The 8,473-nt window shown below is 32.6% G+C and overlaps 1 protein-coding gene across 1 annotated transcript in view; it reads right to left on the reverse strand.

Moving 5' to 3' along the window:
* Positions 1-2,778, reverse strand: part of LOC128160477 (uncharacterized) — an 11,292-nt gene extending 8,514 nt beyond the window's left edge. The window contains exon 1 of the mRNA XM_052823808.1: positions 995-2,778. The gene's annotated coding sequence lies outside the window, so the exon portion shown is untranslated. The remainder of the gene's footprint in view (positions 1-994) is intronic.
* Positions 2,779-8,473: the final 5,695 nt, after the last annotated feature.

The following is an 8,473-nucleotide window of genomic DNA, read 5'->3' on the forward strand; positions in this document are numbered from 1 at the left end:
CCTATCTAAATCAGTTGCATGCCATTCATTTGCACTCAAAGGTTTTAATAGTGTGTGCATGAAAAAACTCAAACAACAAGGTACACACTGTCTTCCACGTGAATCATTACTAAAAATATCTTGTCCTTGATGCAAATTACCCTGCAGAGGAAAGTTCATAGTAGGGGGGCCAGGATTTTCTTCTACATCACCACAAAGCACTAACAGTATTGAACAGAGTAAAAAATATTTCTCTACATTGAAAATCAGCCAATTTGTTTTTATCAACCCAAGAGAAGAAGCTGAAAATTTCCTTCTGAAATTGTGGATCTTTCCAATATGACACCCAATTCTACATCTCCAAATGTTTAAATCTACACCCATCTTGATCTAACTTGGTAAACAATGTGTAGTAAAGTGTTTCATAATGCCAAAAATTTTAAATGTACAAAATGATCTCAAGTTCTCCAAGCGTAAATAAATGAATTTAATCTCCAAGTAACAATGATAAATTATTTCTCCTAGTAACAATAACTGAATTCAAACTCCAAGTAACAATAATGAATTAAATCTCAAAGTAATAATGAGCGTTATTCTGATCTCCAAGACAAACTCCAAGACTATTCTCCAAGACAGATACAGTATACAAGTAATAAGGAGCGTTATTCTGATCTCCAAGACAAACTCAAAGACTGTTCTCCAAGACAGATACAGTATATAAGTATGTATAGCAATTACACACATATGACACTAACGACAGAGTAACGGTCGACAGTTAAATTCTTCAGTGACTGCATGTTTATTCAAATTTTATTTTACTTCAGTGAAAAACGTATTTTAAAATCTAAATATTTTTTTCTACAATTAATAGTACATTAATTAAAACACAGGATACACGATTTGCTTTGCAGTCTAGCAAATTCTTAACATAAATATCAAAGAATACAAACCGTTATAAAACTGTCCAAAGTAAAATAAGCTGTAAAACAGATTAATATAAGATGCAATGACTTACTGTAGCAAATTTCTGACGATTTCTACTGCTCAGCTTGAAAACTTCTCCTCGGCCTCGTGATTCTTGTTTACTCGACAGCTTCCCGCGAAAAAGGTCAGGTGACTAATCATGAAAGTTAACTTGTTCGTAGTATTATTCTGCGGGTGTTTCAATATCAGTTACATTAGCGAACGTTTTTAATAACCCAGACTCAATTTCTTTTTGTTTATGATAAAACAAGATATGTTATACACCTTTTAATAAACCAAAGCAGTGTATGTCTTTTTTACCGGAGTTGTATATTTGATACAATTTCGTATTTTGAGATAACCCTCTTCATGTGCCCCATCGCAAATATTCATCCGCATGTAATATTTACAATCTTCTATTCACACGTTTAGGTGAACTTCAAGGTTATTTTGTAATAGATATGCAGGATAAAAGTTTCCAACACTATAATATCATCAAACTTATTCAAATTATGAAAATAAAGCTATTGCCAGGGCCTTATTTATCAAGATTTATTTGCAGCAAGTGAAGGAACACACATACGAGTTTGTGCTTCGGTAAATCCGCATTGAATCAGCGCTGACAGCAAGGATCAGCTCGCTTCGCGAGCCGACTCAAATCAAAGTACTGAAAGTACTGTTAGACGGTGGCGTCGTTTGAAAGTGGCATATTACATGTAACAATGAGTGATGTATGATAATTATTTTTGTAGAAAACCGCGGCCAGTATCGCATTCATGTACTAATACTTAACGCTTACTCGCACAACTAGTCGTGAGTTTCCTACATAGATAACTCTGTGGAAATCGTAGCTGTGATCTCACTCTACACTTTACAAATGCTGTGTCTCTTGGTCGTCATCTTTTGGGAAAGACCCAAAGTCTTTGTCGTATAGAAGTTTGTATCTATATTTTGTATCAATATGTTTGTATATATATCAGTTGACATTAAAACCCCGTTTGAATGGTTGCCACCACATATTGAATGAATAAATCAAATCCAAAGCGATTTCATCACAGTACGCCCAAATATTTGATTGTTTGAAGAAGGGGAATTTTGGTTTTTTCCTTTTTGACCTTTGGGTTGACCCCGCAAATGGGAACAACTTTTGAAAAGTGTGGATTGGACTATTGTGCTTTAAATATATTGTGGATTTCTCAAAGTAACGAGAACAAATAAAGCTTTGGTATGATAAAATACTTATTTTTACTAACTATTTGGGCATACATATAGTATGTTAATTGTCCCTCTCGACAGCATTTTCCCTCATTTTCTTCACGGGGAAAAAGTTGCAGTCTTGTGGATCATCACATTTGCTTTTTTTCCCCTCATAGTCAGTTAATACATTAAGGTGTAAAGAAAATGGAATGGGTTTACAAGAACCTGTCTGATAAAACTGGTATTGCTTTTGGAGTGCACGTCATCATGAAACAGAAGAGTAAATCAATATTTTATCTTCGACTTTAGGGGATTATTTCCATTTGCTCACAACGAAAGTGAATGAAAATTTTAAAAAATATCATACAGCATTCGGTCGCGGCAGTTTCATTAATCAACGTTTTAAACATTTGTTCTATTGTATTTAGCTATAGATTTATTCAAACCATTTGAATGAATTCGGGAAAGTCACATGTATATTTTATCGCTTCTCAGTACACTTTAACACGCATAAATTACTTGCTACATTAAATTTTTCTAGTAAACTTACAACAAATATTGATTAATTATACAAAATTAGTTTTTAAAAACACCAAACAAACAAAATTCAAGCTGAACGCACGTTTTTCTGACCGTACAGCTGTGTATATAAAGAAGATGGGGGGGGGGGTAAGATGGCGCAACTGCCCTTTTGGTTTAGTTGTAAAATACAATTTCAAATTTAGCATTTTTTCAATTAAATATATTTGATATGTTATTATACAAGTTTACAAAATGGTAATTTCTAACTATATTCAGTTTGAAATATTTCAAAAAGATAAGAAAAAAATAATAAATTTTTAAGTTTTAATTTGGTGTTATCGAACCCAAGTTCTATAAAGTTTCCTAATGGCTGGTGCTCTAACCACTGAGCCATTTCATTCACAACAAAGTGCGTTGTTTAAATGCTATATGAGACAATGACCACGAATTTTCGGACTTGTATTATATTTCCAAAACTTTCAATTGTTGAGCTACAAAATGACATTTTTGAACTGTAGTGGGTCATCTCTCCACATTTTTGTTGAGTCCAATCGGTTTATTAAATTCCATTAAACCACATTTAGACTGTAAAAAAAAAATATTGAGCTCAGACCCACTCTATGAAAGAAAATGAATTGAAGTTAATCTGATCTATCTAATCAGTCCTCATATGGTCATTTTACACGCCTTATTCGCCCATCTTCTTTGATTTTATTCTTTGCATGTACTAAACAATAGATCTAGGGTTCGCAAATCCCGGCAATATTTTCGGAAAGCTTTATTTCTGTAGCTCAGCAGAATTCTACAGTCATCTATGAAGCACATTTTTTTGCCTTCATGTTTCATTATTTATCGCAAATATAGCATGAATGTATACGCTACGGCCGATGTAGCATTGTGTTAAGTGATGACACTTTCTAACCGGTGTGTATTTCAATTGCGAGTCGCAACAAACTGGCGCATTTATATAGGCCCGCCTATTTGTAAATGCATGTTGACAAAATGATGCTAACACTTGGAAACAAATGTCGAAGAAAGTTCATAATAGAGTTGTACTCGCGAATTAAGAATCATTTGAGAACAAACGGGGCGATGTTTACGTACATATGTAAATAATGTTATCTGTTAGTGAAAAAATGCCCCCAAACCAAAGAAAAGATGCTCTCTTACATTACCGTTCATTATGTACCATAAATGTATATGGAATATCGCATGTTTTTTCTCACAAAAAAGCTAGCGTTTGCTGCAAATTAGAGATACACGAGCTGACACGCCGTGAAATCCATAAGACGTTTTACAGCATATGTAAAAAAAAAATCTGAACTAAAAATCTTTGAAACATCGTAAAATGTAGTTTATAAACATTTAAAGCTGCTTGGTCCGATTTTTTTGTAATTACAGTATCAAAATTTTTTTCATACAAATCATTTATCTTAGAAAGTTATGGACTTTCTCCTATTTACACCAGCAGAATCAGTCTCCTTTCAAAGTTAGAAATATTGAAAGTAAATAAAAATAATTTCTCTTTGGGCAAACGAAAAAACAAACCAAAATGCATCACGGGAATGTTTAGAAAAGGAAACCGCTTGGTTTCGTCCCCCGAATGATTGGGGTTATTCAACCCGTATGCTATGCATCGATTGTAAAGAAAGCAGACTTTAAAAATATTAGCGAACAAAACCTACACATGTTTATTTGTAATTTGTCTGATCATTTCGACCTTTATTTAAAGCGGTGTCAAATTCGTAATACAACCATACCCGTCTCGTCGTCAGGGGTGAAATTTACCATGAGGCGAAATAATGCGGTACCTTTTATAATGTCGTTTGTTTTGTTAGCAAATTTTGTACGTATCTTTCTTCATTGAAATTTGGCATAATTGACGGGTAAAACTACTGCAATGTCTATTATTATACATATACTAAGCATAGCCATCGTTTAAAAGCGTGCATAAAATTTGATATAAAATCGGACCAAGCAGCTTTAAAATGGTGACTCGATTTGCACGTGAATTTTACAATCCGACGTCGATTAGCGTGTTTGAGAGAAAGTCAGCAGCAAGTAAAGCGTCAACATCTGCAGTAAATATTGTCTGATGAATATTGAGGTGCCTGTAATAAAATTTATGTTTCTACAGACTGAGTGAGGTACAAAATAAGGTACATTGTAAATCACAGGTCAGTCGAAAATTTAACACATTTGTATCGTAAATTTAAAGTTTTTGTGTGTTTGAAAACACATGCACACTTGTAGAAGAAACTGTGCCATTGATCGGTTGAAGTTCAATAAAATGTAATTTATGTAATATTCATTGTCAGTATCTGTTGTGAATTCTTTGGAATAAGCTACAACAACAAAAAATATACTGCTCAACTAAAACTAATGCGTTGAAAATGGCTGAATTTATCGATGAAGCATAATTGCTGAAATATGAAATGGCAAACCAGTTTAAATAGTGTGTTTCTGACAATTATTTATATCATAAAAAACAAGAAGCAATTATTGTGAGATCTCTTGACCAATTATCGCAGTGATATAGTTTATATGCAGTCCTGATACAGAGTTAAACGTCAAAACTGGCAGTTTGAGCCTTATATTATTAATACCGCGTAAGCAGATAGGGTAACGGCTCATTTAAAATAAAACACAATTTCATACATTATTTAAATGTATGTACAAAATAATTAGCAGCTATAATGCTTAAAATATCTGATAAGATTAAAATGAGTTCTCATACTGAAATCGACACGTAGATAAAACACTGCATACATGTACCTAACAGAGTTATCGTTCGTTATCCGCTAGGGTCCCCGTGAGAAATACCCTTCCGGTCAGGACCGTAGCAATAGACAGTGGCTATAAATAGCCACCGTCTAAAAAGCGAGATTTATTTGTGGTCCGAATTTTCTCGAATTACAGTGTCGGAGAGCTGTCTAATAGATTTAATGTGTAATCTCAAGTTTATGATCGCATATAGATCTATCGTAATTTTATGTCTTATTTAATAAGATTATATAATGTTGGTATATACAAACAATACTTTTGTTTTTAAACAGTTAATTATTTGTCAATTTTATATACAACCTGTCAGTTTTTGAAGAGTTGTGCACTAAGCAGGACAAGGATCGTGTTTAATTCAGATATTACTTCTTAATATGATTTACCTACAAAATTTCTATAATATTTTAGGCACACTAAAGAGACAGTGCATACCTTTTTGTGCTGACTGTCACACTTGTCATAAGAAAAAGAGATGTTTTTGGAAGACAATGCCACCATCAATGGATTTTTCTTCAATGCAGGTTGGAGAAAATCTAGAGACATTGAACTAATGCAAACATTTATAAGTCAGTCTCGAGTAACTTATCATTGAGAATCTGATTTATGTGCTTGAATTAGTTTAGTTAACACCACCTTAAATTGTCAGCATTGTGAGTATTTTAATTGAAAGGCAAAATATTAATAATTTTTCCTTTAAACAAATGGTGTAAATACCCTATATCATTATTAATCTCATGGCATCGTCTTTATAAAAAAATAAATAATTGCCACATCAAAATGAAATTTGGAAATAATATATTTGTTGAAGATTTTTGTGAATTATAGAGGCTAATATATCTTGTAGAGTAAAACAGCCTGACAAATATATCAATAATTAATGTTTTATAAAAAGTCCCATGGGAGTTTTCTTTTCCTATAGGAGTACAGAAAAATGTTACTGTGGCCAACTAATTCCTGTAGGAGAGAAAAAATCCTAGAGGAAATATCAAAAGAAGATTTTTTTCCTACAGGAAATTATAATATCCTATAGGATTTCTGTTTCCCATGGGAGATTTTCTTTATCCTATAGGATTTTTTCTTCCCATAGGAAATATAAATATCCCACAGGAGGAAAATTTCCTACAGGAAAACTTTGAAATCCTGTAGGAATTGTCTTTATCCTATAGGATTTTGTAAAATTCCCACAGGAACATGATTTCTCCTAGGGGAATTTTTTTTTTCCTATGGGATATTTATGTTTAAAGGTGAATATCTCACCTGTCAGGTGAGATACACCTGAGTCAAAGGTGGTTATTAACTCTCTAGGCTATGGTCTATCATTTGACATAAATGAAATTTTAGAGAAATGCGCCTTAAGCGGGCGCAAAAATGCCACCTTGGCACTGGCATAATTATCCGGCACAGTGTTCAAACTCAAACTCCAATACAAAACAATTTTTTTCTTTCTTTTATCCAACGACTGAAGTACATTAACTGTATATTCATTCAACGATATAGGACACAAAAAACACTTAAAACCAACATGCTCTCAAATATCAGTATACCTTGTATTCCTACGCACTATGAAGTGGCGCGAGAGTTGGTGCGTGGTACGAAGTAACAGCGCCACAGCCAGCGCGAAATCACTGCGCAGAAAAATAATATATAACAAAATGATTAAACGTACTGCATGTTATGTACTATAATTAATACATTCTCATGAAATCTACACCAACAAGTATTATTTCATTTTATTTGTATTTCATACATGTATATTTATTCATATTTTTTCTGTTTTTTTCTACTTTTTTAAGAGGCTGGCCTTCACAAGCTTTATAAGAAATATAGATTCACAAGGCAGTTCTAACACCTTCTGTTTTATTTTTTTCCCCTTTGTACAGATCGAAATAATTTTTTTTTTTGGGGGGGGGGGGCAAGAAACAGGCAGAACTATGCAATTACAGCAAACTTGTTTTGACACCAAAAATAATTAAAATTAATTACTGCTCTATAACTTTGCAGTCAGTCTTCTTCACATGACATGTGCACACAGTCATTTTCAGAGGCATACTATACGATGTCTCTATGTTATAGTTATGTGACAAGAATCGCTTCCCTATATGACTTGCAATCAGGCTGAACTGTATTTTTTTTCTTATTTGAGTACATTTACTCAAGTTTCCAATATTTTTACGACAAATAAACAGTTCAATCATAGCACAACCATATGGAACGCCAAATTAACATATATTCAAATATTTGTACCTATCTTCAAATAATTGTACCTATCTTCAATTAATTGTACCTATCTTCAAATCATTTGAAGATAGGTACAATTGAATTAAAGATAGATACAATTATTTGAAGATAGGTACAATTGAATTGAAGATAGGTGTAAATAATTATACCTATCTCTAAATAATTATACCGAGGTACGAATGAATTATACCTATATCTAATTCATTTGAAGATAGGTAAAATTCATTTAAAGATAGGTACAATTGATTTGAAGATAGGTTCAATTCAGACATATCTACAAAGGATTTGAAGATAGGTACAATTCAATTATACCTAGGTTCAATTCGTTTTGTGTATTGTTGAAGATAATGAACGCTCCCTTGAAGACATTTCAACATGGAGGGAAACGAGGGAAGCACCAACAACGATGTGTGTAATATATTTGCAAAAGGCATCATTTACTTATTAAAATATACATGTATATCAATAAGTAAGCCAAAAACATGTATATCCGAATACCTCAAAAGTGACGGAGTTAGGGTAGTGACGTAGTTAGGGTCACTATATACCTAAATAAAAAACTGGCTTTATTTTTTTCCATGATTTTATCAAAGATATAATTCAGTTGATAATCACTATATTTATTAAAGCGGTAATAATTAATATGAGTTTGTGTTTGTTTTAAGGCTCAATCTTTCGAAAAGTTGACAAAATCATATTCCCTATTTTATTATCCCGATCTCGATTTTATTTCTAAGTCACCTTTCTTCAATCTTTTTTTCATATTTATTATTTATAAATATATAAAGGTGTT

The sequence above is a fragment of the Crassostrea angulata genome, chromosome 8 (assembly GCF_025612915.1).
Source record: "Crassostrea angulata isolate pt1a10 chromosome 8, ASM2561291v2, whole genome shotgun sequence".
NCBI lineage: Eukaryota > Metazoa > Mollusca > Bivalvia > Ostreida > Ostreidae > Magallana > Magallana angulata.